The sequence below is a fragment of the Melanerpes formicivorus genome, unplaced genomic scaffold (assembly GCF_026170545.1).
Source record: "Melanerpes formicivorus ecotype bairdi unplaced genomic scaffold, bMelFor1.0.p_v2 SCAF_2, whole genome shotgun sequence".
In the NCBI taxonomy this organism is placed as follows: Eukaryota; Metazoa; Chordata; class Aves; order Piciformes; family Picidae; genus Melanerpes; species Melanerpes formicivorus.
In genome coordinates this window covers 1,960,682-1,977,685 of record NW_027142354.1, presented here as the reverse complement: position 1 = coordinate 1,977,685, position 17,004 = coordinate 1,960,682, and positions in this window count along the sequence as shown.

Below are 17,004 nucleotides of genomic sequence, written 5' to 3'. Positions count from 1 at the left end.
CTGGGGTAGTTAGGTAACAAGGAGAAATTTCCCTTTCTCAGCTGCAGCTCTTTTCCCAGTCTCAAAGTCAATCAATCAACAATCAGGGACTTGGAAAGAAGGTTATCCTGCAAAGGAAAAGATTGCAGCTCCGTGGAGAAAAACACTGTGTGATCATGTAAGTACAGTCTGCACCACGGTGCACATACAAAAGGCCAAATTTGAATTGTGCAGACAGAAAATATTATTTTTTAATTAAATGACAGAATTTTATGACCTGGTGATTTTGTTGTGTTTTGGTTTGTTTAGCAGGAAGAAAACTGTGGAAATAAGTACAGCAGCCAAAACAATGACATAGAGAACACTAATACTGGAAAATAATTCAGGCAGTGTGTTGAAGTGACAAGAAAGAATAGAATAGAATAGAATAGAATAGAATAGAATAGAATAGAATAGAATAGAATAGAATAGAATAGAATAGAATAGACCAGGTTGGAAGTGACCTTCAAGATCATCACGTCCAACCTATCATCCAACACCACCTAATCAACTAAACCATGCAACCAAGCACCCTGTCAAGTCTCTTCCTAAACACCTCCAATGATGGTGACTCCACCACCTCCCCAGGCAGCCCATTCCAATGAGTAATCACTCTCTCTACGAAGAATTTCTTCCTAACATCCAATCTGAACCTCCCCTGGTGCAGCCTGAGACTGTGTCCTCTTGTTCTGGTGCTGGTTGCCTGGGAGAAGAGACCAGCCCCCGTCTGACTACAACCTCCCTTCAGGGAGTTATAGAGAACAATAAGGTCACCCCTGAGCCTCCTCTTCTCCAGGCTAAGCAGCCCCAGCTCCCTCAATCTTTCCTCATAGGGCTTGTGCTCCAAACCCCACTCCAGCTTCGTTGCCCTTCTCTGGAAACATTCCAGCAAGTCAATATCTTTCCTAAACTGAGGGTCCCAGAACTGGACACAGTACTCCAGGTGTGGCCTAACCAGTGCAGTGTACAGGGGCAGAATGACCTCCCTGCTCCTGCTGGCCACACTGTTCCTGATGCAGGCCAGGATGCCATTGGCCGTCTTGGCCACCTGGGCACACTGCAGGCTCATGTTCAGCCTACCATCGACCAGCACCCCCAGGTCCCTCTCTGCCTGGCTGCTCTCCAGCCACTCTGACCCCAGCCTGTAGCACTGCATGGGGTTGCTGTGGCCAATGTGCAGAACCCGGCACTTGGATGCGTTCAATCTCATACCATTGGGTTCTGCCCATCTGTCCAGACCTCTCAAAAGAACCCCAGACTACCACAATTTATTTCTCTTTCACTTATGAGTTCATAGGAACTTTTAATGTTACTTTCTTTTTCTTCCTTTTTTTTTTTTCCTGGAAACTGATCAAATATCTGTGGGGATAAATTTTTAGTCACAACACTACATTTTTGGGGATTCAATGCTACTGATGTCTCCCTTAATGAGTCAGTTTTCTGTTATTTCAAGAGGAAGTATGTGTCTGTTCCTTCATGATAAGGGAAGAAGCCTGAATTCTGCAGAAATTTCTCAAGTCTACAGAGTGCCATTACAGCTGACCACAGACTAAACAAACACAGCCAGCAACATATGGAATTAAGGGCCAAGGGGAAAGCTCACTAATATGAAAGGAACTGTTCTGTCCAATGCTTTGGATCAGGCCTCACATTTCCACTGGTAAAAACCTTCTCAGCCCATTGTGTTGAGAGTATGTAAAGCAAAGGGGTTTGCTTCAAGAGCTTGTATGCTTTGTATTTGTTGTGAAGCTTCTATATGGGTGACGGGTTGGGCTTGGTGATCTTTGAGGTCTTTTCCCACCTTATTGATTCTATGATTCTATGATTCTACATCACAGACACCTGCTGGCAGTTTCAGACAACATTTCTTCAGCTGCTACCATGGAAAATAGACAAGTTTCCTGGCTTCCAGAAGAGCAGGATGGTCAGTCTCCCACGGCAGACTCTGGAGGCAGCAGCTCAGCCCTGGCTTTGCTCTTAGCTTGGAAATAAAAGGGACTTTCGTGGCTTTTACTTCAAGGAAAAGAGAGCTACAAGGATCCTGAGGGTCTGTAAGAATCACACCTTCTGCCTAGCACTCCTGGAAGGACTCAGGCCACACTACCATGCCTGTGCTCACACATTTCCTTACAAATACACCTCTTTACAGCCGCATATTATAGTTATTAAGGTTCATGGGGGTTCATATCTGGGGCCAAATTCTGCTTCGATTTACACTTTGTGCTTTTGCAAGGGGAAGCTCACCATGTTGAGAAACACCTGCTGGGTGGGTGAGCTCCTCAAAGCACAGAGCCCAAACACACACACACCCCCCAGCAGAGCAGAGCACCGGATGGCAGCGCTCCCTGGGGAACCATCTGCTGGGAACCTCAGAGGGTCATTTTTCTGTGGCGGGGGTGTCAGCATTTGGCCAAGAATCTCTCTGTCCCAAAGCAGCACTCTGTCAGATCAGCCATCTCATGGGTTTTATCTACAGCACCATTATTTTCCTTTTCTTTGTGTTAGCACAGTGAATTAAGCTATTTTGGAGGTGAGCCAGTATGCTTCTTGGACTCTATCTGAATATATTCCCATAGAATTTTGTTGTGCTTCGAGGAAGAAGTAGGCCAAATCTGCAGCTTTTACTCCTTTTCCTAGTGCTTTCAAGCAGAGGCTATCTTGCCATAAGCTTAGATAAATGAAGTTTGGAAACTTCAGTGGGAGTTTGGTGCTCCTGCCTACTGAGAGACTTGTAAAACTCAATGTATTTTCTTTCAGTTCATAGATCTGGCTTCTATCACCAGGTCCAAAAGCATGAAACCCCTCCAAAACGTGGCCTTTGGCTTGATTTTAAGTCATGTTCTGGAGTATTAGAGGAATCAGACCTTAGTTTTGATAAATTCTGATACTGTCTTTTGTGCTAAAGGTAGTGGTGAGACCCTGTGGGTGTGGGCACAGGATGGGAGACCCTATACAGCCCCTACTGCCCCTGGAGAATAAATCTGATGAAGAGTGACTGAAGGAGCTGGGGATGGTTAGTTTGGAAAAGAGGAGGCTGAGGGGAGACCTCACTGCTCTCTGCAACTACCTGAAGGAACCTTGTGAAGAGGCTAGTGTTGGTCTCTTGTCACAGGTAATTAGTGACAAGAGGGAACGGCCTCAAGCTGCCACTGGGTAGGCTTAGGCTGGACATTAGGAAAAAAAATTTCATGGCAAGAATGGTCAGGCCTTGGAATGTGCTGCCCAGGGAGGAATGTGCTGCTGAGTCCCCAAGCCTGGATGTGTTTCAAGGTGGTTTGGATGTGGTGCTTGGGGATATGGTTTAGGTGTGAACCTTGCAGAGTAGGGTTGTTGGTTAGACTTGGTGATCCTGAGGGTCTTTTCCAACCTGAATGTTTCTGTGGTTCTGTGATACTCTTGAACCAGGAGCAGCAGCTGCTGCACCAATTGTGGCAAGGGCAGGCTCTGCTTCTGCATGTGGGCTGCTGCGGGAACAGCCAGAAGATCAGATTGCTCCTGGACCATTGAGGGACTTCAATGGCATTCCTGCCTGTTTCCTGTAAATGTCCATTGCAAACATTATTTGTCATTTTTGGGTTGCAGTTGATAGCTTTAGTGAGCAGTTATTCTGTAGGAGAATAACTGCCCTTTGAAGTGAGGACGGGAGACCACAGAGGATGTGCACCCGGCCACTTCTCAGGCAAATAAACAGAGAGGCTCGTTCTGCTGTGCCACCCTTAACAGACATGCCACACTGTTCAGGGGCTTCTCAAAGAAAACAACAGAGTTCCTCCTGCCCCCCTCCTCCCCCAGTGAAAGAAAAAAACCCCAACAACTGTATGTTAGCAATTGCCTCGTGTTTTGCATATGATTGGTAGCATACTTTTAAACTGCTGTAAGCAATAAAAATATATATGTGCGAGTTGGCCATAAGAAATGCCAAAGTTTCACCTAATAAAATTTTGGTATGCCTCAATTTTCAAAGTAAATTTGATTTATTTGAGCCACCAGCCATCTGATGACAGCCTGGTGTTTTTTTATATGAGTCATGTCCCAAGGGGTCTGGAATATGCCAAGAGTGTACCTTGGATCGGATCCAGTGTCCGCAAACAGGTTTTCATTAGACTTTGATGCCAGTTGCATGGGGGGGTGTGTGGGGGGGGAAGCAGAAAGGCTGCTGAAAACCAGCTTTAACTTTGGGATCATTTCTTTCTTTTAGGGGGGGAAAAAAAAAAAAGGGGGGGGGGGGTGGGAAATAACAAAGCTCTTTTTTAGAGGAGCTTTACGCCTCCACATTGTAGGTGCAGGGCAATATTTTAGGGAACGGTAATCTGTTATTGCAGGTGGCCCCGCTTGGAGCACTTCCGTGTTTTGAGGATAGATCAGACAAAGTGCAACAACCTTCTTCTTCTTTTTTCTTTTTTGATTGAAAAATTGCCGAATTTGTAAATTAGAAACACATTTGGCTGTGGCCGAGATTAAGTTAGCATGTATTACAGTCGCTGGGGCTTGGCTGGAGCGCCGAGGGGAATAGAATTAACACAGGTTGCTCCGCGCGTCCTGGGCTGGGAGCACGGGCGCGCTAAGGGCGCCTCAGTCACTGGGGTCTAGACCTGGCTGTTTAATACCCTGTGGCCATATCCTGTGGACTGGAGGTCTCTGAGAGGCAATGCTTACCTCCCTTCCACTCGTCCCCTCAGCGTGGGCATTGCTGTCTCTCTCTTACAGGAAGGATCTGGAGGTATCATAGTATCATAGTATCAGTCAGGGTTGGAAGGGACCACAAGGATCATCTAGTTCCAACCCCCCTGCCATGGGCAGGGACACCCCACACTAGATCAGCCTGGCCAGAGCCTCACTGGAAGGTGTCCAGAGAAGGGCCACAAGGATGATCAGAGGGCTGGAGCTCCTCTCCTATTGGAATGGGCTGCTCAGGAAGGTGGTGGAGACACCATCACTGGAGGTGTTTAGAAAGAGACTGGATGAGGCACTTGGTGCCATGGTTTAGTTGATTAGATGGTGTTGGGTGATAGGTTGGACTCGATGATCTCAAAGGTCGTTTCCAACCTGGTTAATTCAATTCAATTCAATTCAATTCAATTCAATTCAATTCAATTCAATTCAATTCAATTCAATTCAATTCAATTCAATTCATAGTATCATAGTATCATAATATCATTCAGGGTTGGAAGGGACCACAAGGATCATCTAGTTCCAACCCCCCTGCCATGGGCAGGGACACCCCACACTACATCAGGCTGTCCAGAGCCTCATGCACCCTGCTCTTAAACACCTCCAGGGACGGCGCCCCAACCACCTCCCTGGACAACCCATTCCAGGGCTTCACCACTCTCATGGGGAAGAACTTCCTCCTCACCTCCAGCCTGAATCTCCCCACCTCCAGCTTCATTCCATTCCCCCTAGTCCTATCACTACCTGAGATCCTGAGAAGTCCTTCCCCAGCCTTCCTGTAGGCCCCCTGCAGATACTGGAAGGCCACAATTAGGTAATTCAATTCAATGTAATGCTATGCTATGCTATGCTATGCTATGCTATGCTATGCTATGCTATGCTATGCTATGCTATGCTATGCTATGCTATGCTATGTTGGGGTTATTCAGTCTGGAGAAGAGAAAGCTCCAAGGAGACCTTGTTGTGGCCTTTGAGTAACTTAAGGGGGTCTACAAGAAAGCTGGGGAGGGACTTTTTAGGGTGTCAGGTACTGATAGGACTAGGGGGAATGGAGCAAAAATAGAAATGGATAGATTCAGATTGAATGTTAGGATGAAGTTCTTCCCCATGAGGGTAGTGAGAGACTGGCACAGAGGTGGTGGAAGCCTCATCGCTGGAGGTTTTTAAGGCCAGGCTGGATGTGGCTCTGAGCAACATGATCTAGTATGAGGTGCTCCTGCCTTGTCACTTTGTTGGAACTAGATGATCCTTGAGGTCCCTTCCAACCCCAATAATTCTATGATTCCATGTGGGAAGGCAGCAGGAATTGAATGTCAGATTCTGGGAAGAGCCAGTGCTGCTTATGGACTTACTATAGGCACTGTAATAGATTCAGGGGTATCACATTCAGCCTAAAAATGCACCCAGGCCTGCCCTCCCCTTCCTGGAAGGTTACCATAGTTAGACATTTTGAATAGGACAGAAGGGTAAATGGCAGTGGGGAAAACTCTGAGACACTTGGAGAAGCTGGTGGGTCCATATAAAATAACATCTTTGAGGAAGCCAGATTGCATTCACCATGGAAAATTGTGTGTGAACACATAGAGCTTTAGCCTATATTTCTCACTGGTAGCAGGCAAAATACTGGGGGAGAGGGAAAAGAAAGAGTTTAATTGGGAATCTTTTTCTTTCACAAGCTCAAAGACCTTCCCTTCTTGTCCAAATCCGTCATGGGAAAAAAGCCTCATACTTCTTCAGCTGGACACTGCTGTTGACAAGTAGAGGAAATGGGGAGCAATCTGTTCTCCCTAGAGCACTGCTGGACACACAATGCTGGATAGCAAGAGGAAGGAGACAGGAATGAAAGCAGGCTTGCACCCCATGGACTGAACCCCTACCAGGAAGGGCAACATGAGCCAGTGCTGTGTATGGCCATGCACGCATGCCAGCTGCCATCGTGCAAAATGCCATCCCTTCTCTTCTCTCTCTGCAGGCTTCTCCTCTCCCTGCTCCATCACACTGAAAGTGGAAATCCAGCATCCATGGGAAACTGCATCCTTTCCCCCAGCCCAGAAAAAAACCTAAATAAATAAGATGGGGAGGGTCAGAGCATCCCTCCCTCCTCTTCCCAAGGGGAGCTCTTCCACACTGCAACACAGGCTTGAGAGGAGACTGAACCTTTCTCACTCGAGGGCTTTCACAAACTGCAAGTCTGACCCAACTGGAGGACTAGCAGGAACTTCTGGAAAACTTCCAGCTGCTCTTGAAACTATCACTCAGTATTTTCTGAAGACAGCCCTGCACAGAGCAAGGAAGGAGGTGTGAGGCTTGCAGCACCCGGGAGGGTTGTGCTCAGCTTCCCTGCAGGGCCGTGAGCAAATGCTTTGGGCAGAAGTTCTCTATGAACACTTCATCACGGCCACAGGACATTCTGTCATCAATAGAGACAGACAGGCCTCCCCAGTGAGCCACACCTTGCTTCCTGCTCTCCCTGACGGATTTGGTGCCTCTGGCTCTTGCCCCCAGAGACAGGCGGCCCCAAAACCCATCAGTCTCCCCACCTTGGGGAGCTGCCTGCAAAGCTCTGGGGTTCATGAAGGCCGTACACATACATACTGCAACTATAGATAGGAGCAAGAACCCCAAGCAGCTCTCTAAAGAGGTCCCTGCAGCTGAGTTTGGTTCACACTATTGCCTGAGAAGCTCTTTTTTCACTGACTTCAACCAGATGTGAGGTGGCACACAGCTGCTCAGTGCATGAAGCTCTGCCTAGTCTCTGGGTTTTGCATTTGATGCTTCATACTTCTGATTGTAATGGGAAAATTGGAGCACTGAGCAATATCTACAGGTTAGGAGTCGATCTGCTAGAGAGCATCCCTGTGAAGAAGGACCTGGGAGTCCTGATGGATAACAAGTTCTCCATGGGTCAGCAATGTTCCCTTGTAGCCAAGAAGGCCAATGGGATCCTGGAGTGGATTAAGAGGAGTTTGTCTAGCAGATTAAGGGAGGTTCTCCTCCCCCTCTACTCTGCATTGCTGAGATTTCACCTGGAATATTGCATCCAGTTTTGGGCTCTCCAGTTCAAGAGGGACAGGGATCTGCTGGAGAGAGTCCAACGGAGAGCTTCCAGGATGATTGAGGGACTGGAGCACTGCCTGAGAGACCTGGGGCTTTTTAGTCTGGAGAAGAGAAGAGAAGACTGAGAGGGGATCTGATCAATGTATATAAATATCTGAGGGCTGGATGTCAAGAAGGAGAGGACAGGCTCTTCTCTGTTGCACCCCGTGATAGGAAAAGGGGTAATGGATATAAACTACAGCACAGGAGGTTCCATGTCAACATGAGCAAGAACTTCACTGTGAGGGTCACAGAGCACTGAACAGGCTGCCCAGGGAGGTTGTGGAGTCTCCTCCTCTGGAGACTTTCAAGACTCCTCCGGATGCATTCCAGGGCAATTTGTGCTAGATTCTATGGTCCTGCCCTGGCAGGGATGTTGGACTTGATGATCTCTGGAGGTCACTTCCAACCTCTAACATCCTGTGAATACTTTTTGATGAGCTACATTAACTTCCAATGGAATTAATAACTCTCCCAATGCAGGTTACTGTCCAAATCACATTTTCTCATTTATATACAGCACTCATATCCTTCTATTAATGATCTGCCTCTTCCTACTCCTGGCTTTCTAATTAATGAGCATCAATCCCTGCAGATAAAGCATGCAGCTCACTGAATGCAGCTGAGGAGCCACCCAGCCTCAGGAGGCACTGGCGGGGTTGCTGTGACTGTCCTCCGCCACATGAGCCTCTTCGCATCCGTCTGCCTTCCTGCACGCGCTGCTTACGTTCCTTCTGGAACGATCTGGTTTCACACACTTGATGCTTGCAAACAGAATCCATGCAAATACCCCCACTCCATGTGGTCATTAGTCATGCTTGGTTACACTTTTCAACAGCTTCTCAGCGTGAACCCTGGAAAGGCCCTGCCCTCATTCGCAGTTTTGAAAGCTTGCAACTGGTCAGGGTGAAGGACAAGGTTTCTGGGGTGAGTTTGTTTGACTTTTCAGTTCCACCACATTGTTATGGGAAAGAAATATTTCTGTGAACTACCACTGGACACCTACAGAGTGTGATGCTTAATTCATTTCTCTGTTCAAAAGACAAGAAATTGGGGCACCTGGTTTGAAAAGAGATGCAAGAATTCCACCCCGACACGGCTCCCACAGGTCTTCTGAGTCTGGAAACTTTAGCAACATCTGCAAAGGAAGAGGGGCAAGGCAGTGAGGATCACCAGACCAGTTAAGGAAATAACCCTCTTTCCAATAGCTAAGTGAAGAAGCTATGCTCAAAACTGAGGTGAAGACAGTGCCAGCTGCACCCACCCATAATTTACACTGTGAGAGATTCTAGTTTCCTTACAACGTCCCAGGCTTACATACTTGCAAAGAGAGTAGCAAAGGGACTGAGCCTAAACTGGCATAAATGAGTCATGCTAAACCCAAAGATGATTCAGGCCAAGTGCTCCCCTCCATGTAAATATAAAGTACCTTACAGGAGGAGGTCTCTGAGTGTGCCTGGAGCACACACTGGGACAGCTTACTCCTGGCTTGCACATTAGCAGATGTGATGCAAGTGGGCTTAACCCTCTACTTGAGTGTGACCAAAGCTGATACAATACACAGTACATCACACGTTGCTTCTTAGTGCAGCCCAGGCTCTACTGGCAGAAACTGCACATGAAAAGCAGCTGCCAGTATTGGGCACACTGGATGCTGCAGCAAGATTTGGCTCTGAAGTGATGGAACATAAGAAAACCCACATGCACACTGTGTGCATAATGTATGTTCCATATGCAGTACTTTTTTTCTCCATTTATTAGCCCCCTTTGTAGCAGAGGCAGACCTCTCCCCACCCATTCAACTGAAATCTTCTCCTGTCACCAATCCCACTGGTGGCCCTAGGTTTGCTGCCAGTGTTGCTCCCCATGCAGAGCTCCTTCCCTCCTCCCTTGAACTCTACCAGTCCTGGCTTTTTCCCCATTCCTCACTGTCAGGAAGGAAAAGGGAAACCTGAGAAGGTTTCTTTGTCAGAAGCCATTTTCCTTCATCCAGAGCAGCTGCACCATGAAATTGCTTGCCCAGCTATTGCCACCTGGCTGCTGCCTTCTGATCCAGCCTGCCACAGCCACCTCCTCTGCTCCCAGCTTGGCTGATGCATTGTTACAGCTCTGCTTCTGGAGTCAAATATCCATTACGCATCTCAGCTTTGTACCCTTTTGTTCTTGCAACCCATTCTCCCCCCACACCCTCAGCCTCCCCCAGATATGGGGGAAGGAGGGAAGCATATTTTCCAGTAAAATACTCTGTGTACTAGGAATAATATTCATATAGATCTCAGTTAAAGTCCTTAAGGTTTCTGTTGACAGATTATACTAAAGGTTTCTGTTGATAGATTATTCTTTGTAATCTTGTTTGCTTGTTTCAATGAACACTGAAAGAATTGTGCTACCCTTTGCAAAAGCCCTGCCTCTCTTTCCTAGGCAGAAGCATGCACCTGTGAAATTTGTGCTTGCAGAGCTTTCTGGGATTATGTATTGTGCTCACAAACATTTTCTGCTCTTGCTCAATGGATTCCAGGGAAAAAAAAGCGTTAACATGAGGTCAGCTCACCAACTTGCTTTCCAACAAGACATAAAACAGCCACAGGAAAGGATAGTATAAAACACATCTATGTAAGGAGAACTGGCTTGAAGAACAACTTAACACTCTGATTTCCTCCTCCTGCCCAAACAAATGAGAATTATGTATTACTTAAAATCAATCAAACCTCAAAAGAAGACAGGAAACCTTTTCCACCCGTTGCTCTTCTAACTCTTGTTCTCCCAAGCATAACAAATGCTTGTACAAGCAGGGAATGTTTTATTGAGGGTGATGTAACCGGGAATGTTAGGAGGAGAAGCTGACAGACCCAGGTGTGTTCAGCCATAGGAATAGAAGATCATAGAATCTGTCAGGGTTGGAAGGGACCACAAGGATCAGCTAGGTCCAACCCCTCTGCCATGGGCAGGGACACCTCACTCTACATCAGGCTGGCCAGAGCCTCATCCAGCCTGGGCTTAAACACCTCCAGGGACGGGGCCTCAACCACCTCCCTGGACAACCCATTCCAGGGCTTCACCACTCTCACAGTGAAGAACTTCTTCCTCCTCACATCCAGCCTGAATCTCCCCACCTCCAGCTTCATTCCATTCCCCCTAGTCCTATCACTACCTGATGTCCTAAGAAGTCCCTCCCCAGCTTTCCTGTAGGCCCCCTTCAGATACTGGAACGCCACAATTAGGTCACCTCGGAGCCTTCTCTTCTGCAGACTGAACAGCCCCAACTCCTTCAGTCTGTCCTCATAGGAGAGGTGCTCCAGCCCTCTGATCATCCTCGTGGCCCTTCTCTGGATATGTTCCAGCATGTCCATATCCCTCTTATAACAGGGGCTCCAGAACTGGATGCAGTACTCCAGGTTGGGTGATGAAGGTGAACTGCAGCTACCTACTGGAGGGCAGAGAGGAGGCAGAGCCACTCATCTCAGAAGTATACAGCAAAAGGCTAAGAGGTTGTGGGCCCAAGTTATGGTGAATTCATATTAAATATTAGGAGATTTTGCTCACACTGAGGGTGGTAAAACTGGTAAAACAGCACAAAGTTGCCAATATTCTCCTGAACATACTCAAAACTCAGCAGTCTGACTCAAAGCAACCCTGTCCAACTCTGGAATTGGACCTAACTTCAAAGTTGTCCCTGCTTTGAACAGGGGTTCTGACCAGATGATGTCCAGAAATTACTTCCAAATTAAACTGTTCTATGACCCTATTGCAACTGGGAAAGTGTAGGAAAGTCATAAATGAAACTCTGGTTCTCTCATGAACATTTCAGTTGTTGTAGAGCTGGACACCGGTTCAAACTCTTGGGTGCAAAGACAGCTCAAAGTTTTTCAGCAGCACAAAAGTCACTGGATTGTTACTGCCCTGTGGGCAGGGGTATGTCCAAGCAAGAACTGACCACTTGAGTCAGTGAAATGATGTAGGGTGGGTGTGGGAAGCAAAAGGACTAGCCCTAGGATGGAGAAGGAGGAGAGTTATGGAGAATTAGCTCATGGTCCTGCCTGCTGCCAGGGGAAGTGAAGGAGGGGGAGTCAGAAAATTTACATTCTGCTCCAGCAGTGTTTACCTCCTTATATACATCCTGCCAGGCAGCCAGCTGGGCTTTAAAGGACTATGGCATAAGTGACAGAAGCAGCAGAAGCAAGACTATTTATGACCTTCTGTCATATTTAACCTGGAAGCTGCAACAAACTATTTCCCATGCTTGAAAGTGCTCCTCACTAACATGCTATTATTCTACATTATGGGGTGGGTGGTTGGGGTTTTTTCATAGGAAAAACCTGGTTTTCACAGTGAGGGTGGTGAGACACAGATTGCCCAGGGAAGTTGGGGTTGTCCCCTCCTTGGGAGTGTTCAAGGCCAGGTTGGATCTGGCTTTCAGCAACCTGGGCTAGTGAAAGGAGTCCCTGTCCATGGCGGGGGAGTTGGAACTAGATGATCTTTAAGGTCCCTTCCAACCCAAACCATTCTGTGATTCTGTAGAGATAAACAATCTGTGAAGCTTTATTGTCCTGTTGGGTGAAGATTTTATTGATTTATGATAGCTCTTATTGCCATGAGTGTAATTTGGAGTGCCATTCTCCTCCCATTCTGGTATTAGCTCAGAAGTGCAGAAGCAATGAGGTGTTAGCATCAGACTCCATGGTGGAACTACTTCTGAAAGCCCTCTCCTTCCCTTTCCCCATGTTTGGTCTGAAAGAGGCTGAATCTGGTGGCATTCACATGTGCTACAAACTCCATCCCTGCTCATCCTAGTATTCAAGGAGGCAAAAGAACTGCAAAGGAGAGTATGTAGGAGAAAAAAATTGAATCATAGAATCAATAAGGTTGGAAAATACTTCAGAGATCAAGTCCAACCTATCACCCAACACCTCATGGCTACTAAACCATGGCTTCAAGTGCCACATCCAATCCTTACTTGAACACCTCCAGGGATGAGGAATCCACCACATGCCTGGGCAGCACATTCCAATCAGCAATTACTCTTTCTGTGAAGAACTTTCTCCTCACCTCAAGCCTAAACTTCCCCTGGTGCACCTTGAGACTGTGTCCTCTTGTTCTGGTGCTGGTTGCCTGGGAGAAGAGACCAACCCCCACCTGGCTACAACCTCCCTTCAGGTAGTTGAAGAGAGCAATGAGATCTCGCCTGAGCCTCCTCTTCTCCAGGCTAAACAACCCTAGCTCCCTCAGCCTCTCCTCATAGGGCTTGTGCTCAAAATTGCCCTTTTTGCTGCTAGAACACCAGAGAAGATGGAACTCAGGTGGATCTGCTACAATTGAGATTTTTGTGCAAGAAAAGAGCATTTAGATATTGTTTTTCTGTGTAGAAGATGCCAGTGAAAGTTTTCATACTTCATCAGAGAATGTCATGCTAGTCCCATAAAGCTCAATATTTTAAAGGTCCCTTCCAACCCAGTTCACTCTGTGATTTTGAAAAATTATTGGATCTTCAATGTACAAAGACCCAGCTTTCCAGAAGGCTGAAGTATGAACATGAGTCTCCTCTGACTCGAGCAGGTAAGCAAGCCATAAACTGGAAGTCTCTTGACTCAAGCCTCTGTCAGTTGGTGGTTTGTATTATACAGAATGAAGCTCAGACAGTCAATATTGTGTCATAGTATCATAGTATCATAGTATCATTCAGGGTTGGAAGGGACCACAAGGATCAGCTAGTTCCAACCCCCCTGCCATGGGCAGGGACACCCCACACTACATCAGCCTGGCCAGAGCCTCATCCAGCCTGGGCTTAAACACCCCCAGGGATGGGGCCTCGACCACCTCCCTGGACAACCCATTCCAGGGTCTCACCACTCTCATGGTGAAGAACCTCCTCCTCACCTCCAGCCTGAATCTCCCCACCTCCAGCTTCATTCCATTCCCCCTAGTCCTATCACTACCTGACATCCTGAGAAGTCCTTCCCCAGCCTTCCTGTAGGCCCCCTTCAGATACTGGAAGGCCACAATTAGGTCACCTGGGAGCCTTCTCTTCTCCAGACTGAACAGCCCCAACTCCTTCAGTCTGTCCTCATAGGAGAGGTGCTCCAGCCCTCTGATCATCCTTGTGGCCCTTCTCTGGACACGTTCCAGCACCTCCACATCCCTCTTGTAATAGGGGCTCCAGAACTGGACACAGTACTCCAGGTGGGGTCTCACCAGGGCTGAGTAGTGGGGGAGGATCACCTCCCTTGACCTGCTGGCCACACTTCTCCTGATGCAGCAATTTAATGGAGAGCCATCAGGATTACCAGGGGACTTGAGCTCCTACCCTATGAAGAGAGACTGAGAGACCTGGGGCTGTTTAGTCTTGAGAGGGGATCTGATCAATGTCTATAAATATCTGAGGGGTGGGTGTCAAGTGGAGGGGGCCAAGCTCTCTTTGGTGGTGCCCAGTAGTAAGACAAGAAACAATGGATACATACTTGAACATAGGAGGTTTAATCTCAACATGAGGAGAAACTTCTTTACAGAGAGGGTGACAGAACACTGGAACAGGCTGCCCATGGGGGTTGTGGAGTCTCCTTCACTGGAGACTTTCCAAACCCACCTGGATGCATTCCTGTGCGGACTACCCTAGGTGATTCTGTTTTGGCAGGGGGGTTGGATTCAATGATCTCTGGAGGTCCCTTCCAACCTCTAATGTTCTATGATTCTATGATTCCATGACTCCAAGACACTGGCTCATTTCCTCCAAAACAACAGTAACCAATTGCCTTAATTGTACCTTGTTCTCCAAGAAATGGTTGTAAAAAGGGAGAATTCTGAGTCTAGATCTAAGATATCTTTGTTTATATGACAAGAAACAAATAAGTCTGTGGATTTGTGTTGGCCTGTAAACAAGTATCGACATGAGAACCTTTTCTTGTCTCTGGCCATAGCTTTCACCATTGGGAGAGCCAGGATTCCTCACACAAAACCACCTTCTTTCTGAGGAAACATACTTCTTTTCTCTTGATCTCTACAGTTGCCTCTTGCAAGAAAAATATTTGGTCAAAGTGGAATAACTGGCAGGGGTATAAAGCTGCTGTCTGGTTTTTGTCTTGCTGCTCATGGGCATTTGAGCCTTTTCTATTTTCTGCAGTCACAGACTCCACCTCCCTTTGGAAGGGAAAGACAGTCTTTTTCCTCTAGCAGCACTGCTTGTAGCCCTGAGCTTAGATCACTCCCTAATATGAACTATAATTCTCCTTGGCAGTCGCTTCCCCTTGCAGTGCTCACCTTCTTGGCCATACAGCAGTGAGAAATGGAGGAGCCACTGGATCTTTATGCGTGTGTCCTCCTCTCAGCTCCAAAAAGAAGAGACCTCCACTGAAGATCAGGGAATAGAGTGCTTTCAACATGTCCTTGCAATGAGGACACGAGAGATCAAATTTTGCATGATTACAGTGGTGAAATGCCACAGATCTCAGTAGAATAACTGAATTTAAATGTATGCTTGTGCAACAAAGCTGGCCCGTCACCCCCTTCAACCAAAAGTTGGCTGGTGACCTCTATCCCATCACCCAAACTAAACACATTAGAGGATGTGGTTCCTAGTTTTGCTTTGGGAAGGAGAAGATAAAACACTTTCCTGTCACCATGGAAATATGTAGCAAAACACAGTTAAAAGCTAAGAAAGTGAACCAAACTCTGATGGCTGAACTGGAATGCTTTACAGCATTTTTCAACACAATGACACATTTTTCTTCTCCTTTGATAAAAATGTGTGCATCTGATAAATAATGGCCTTAATAATGTATACAGAAGTCACCATTCATTTTTCCAAATGGCCACAGAATCATAGAATCAGTCAGGGTTGGAAGGGACCACAAGGATCATCTAGGTCCAACCCCCCTGCCATGGGCAGGGACACCCCACACTACATCAGGAGCCTCATCCAGCCTGGGCTTAAACACCTCCAGGGACGGGGCCTCAACTACCTCCCTGGACAACCCATTCCAGGGCTTCACCACTCTCATGGGGAAGAACCTCCTCCTCACATCCAGCCTGAATCTCCCCACCTCCAGCTTCATTCCATTCCCCCTAGTCCTATCACTACCTGAGATCCTGAGAAGTCCTTCCCCAGCCTTCTTGTAGGCCCCCTTCAGATACTGGAAGGCCACAATTAGGTCACCTCGGAGCCTTCTCTTCTCCAGACTGAACAGCCCCAACTCTTTCAGCCTGTCCTCATAGGAGAGGTGCTCCAGCCCTCTGATCATTCTTGTGGCCCTTGTGGTCACTAGAATTGCTTCAAACTGTCAGCATTCATATCACTTGAACAAAGTACAGACAGTTGTACAGCCACTCACATCCGCTGTTTTGCCATATAGTATTAAAAAACCTTCCAGTGCAGCCCACCATCACCACTCCAGAAAGAAAATCTGGGAAATGCTGAATGAGGATGAGGTGCACATTGTGCTGGCCTGTTAGCTGGACTGCTCTCCAACTGCACAGAAATCAGGGCCAGGAGTCCCATCCACCCAACCAAACCATCACATAGAATGATTTGGGTCAGAAGGGGCCTCCCAACGTCATCTATTCCACACCCACCCCTCCCTGCAATGAGCATGGACATGCTCCACTAGGCCAGGTTGCCCAGAACTCCATAGAGCCTGACCTTGAATATCTCCAAGGATAGGGCCTCAACTACCTCCCTGGCCAACCTATTCCAGTGTTCCACTGCCCTCATGGTAAAGAACTTTCTCCTCATGTCCAACCTAAATCCCCTCTTCTCTAATTTCAAACCATTGCCCCTCGTCCTGTCACTGCAGTCCTTTGTAAGCAGACCCTTTCCATCCTTCTTGTAGGTCCCCTTCAGGTACTGGGAAGCTTTTATTAGGTCTCCCCAGAGTCTTCTCCAGGATGAACAACCCCAGCTCCCTCAGCCTGTCCTCATAAGAGAGGTGTTCCTGTCCCTTGATCATCTTCATAGCTCTCCTCTGGACCAGCTCCATCAAGTCCATGTCCTTCTCAAGTTCACACCAGAGCTGGACACAGTACTCCAGGTGAGGTCTTACCAGAGCAGATTAAAGTTTCCTTTGTTCATACTGTGCCCATTGCTAGATGAACTGCAGAAGGATGAGCATGATTTCAGGGAAGATGAATCAGTTTTGCACTCAGCCAGTTTAACAAAGTAGAAAATATGAATGAAATGACCCTTTTAGTAGCTTTGGCTTGTCCTGCAGGGGGATTTGTGCCATCAAATCT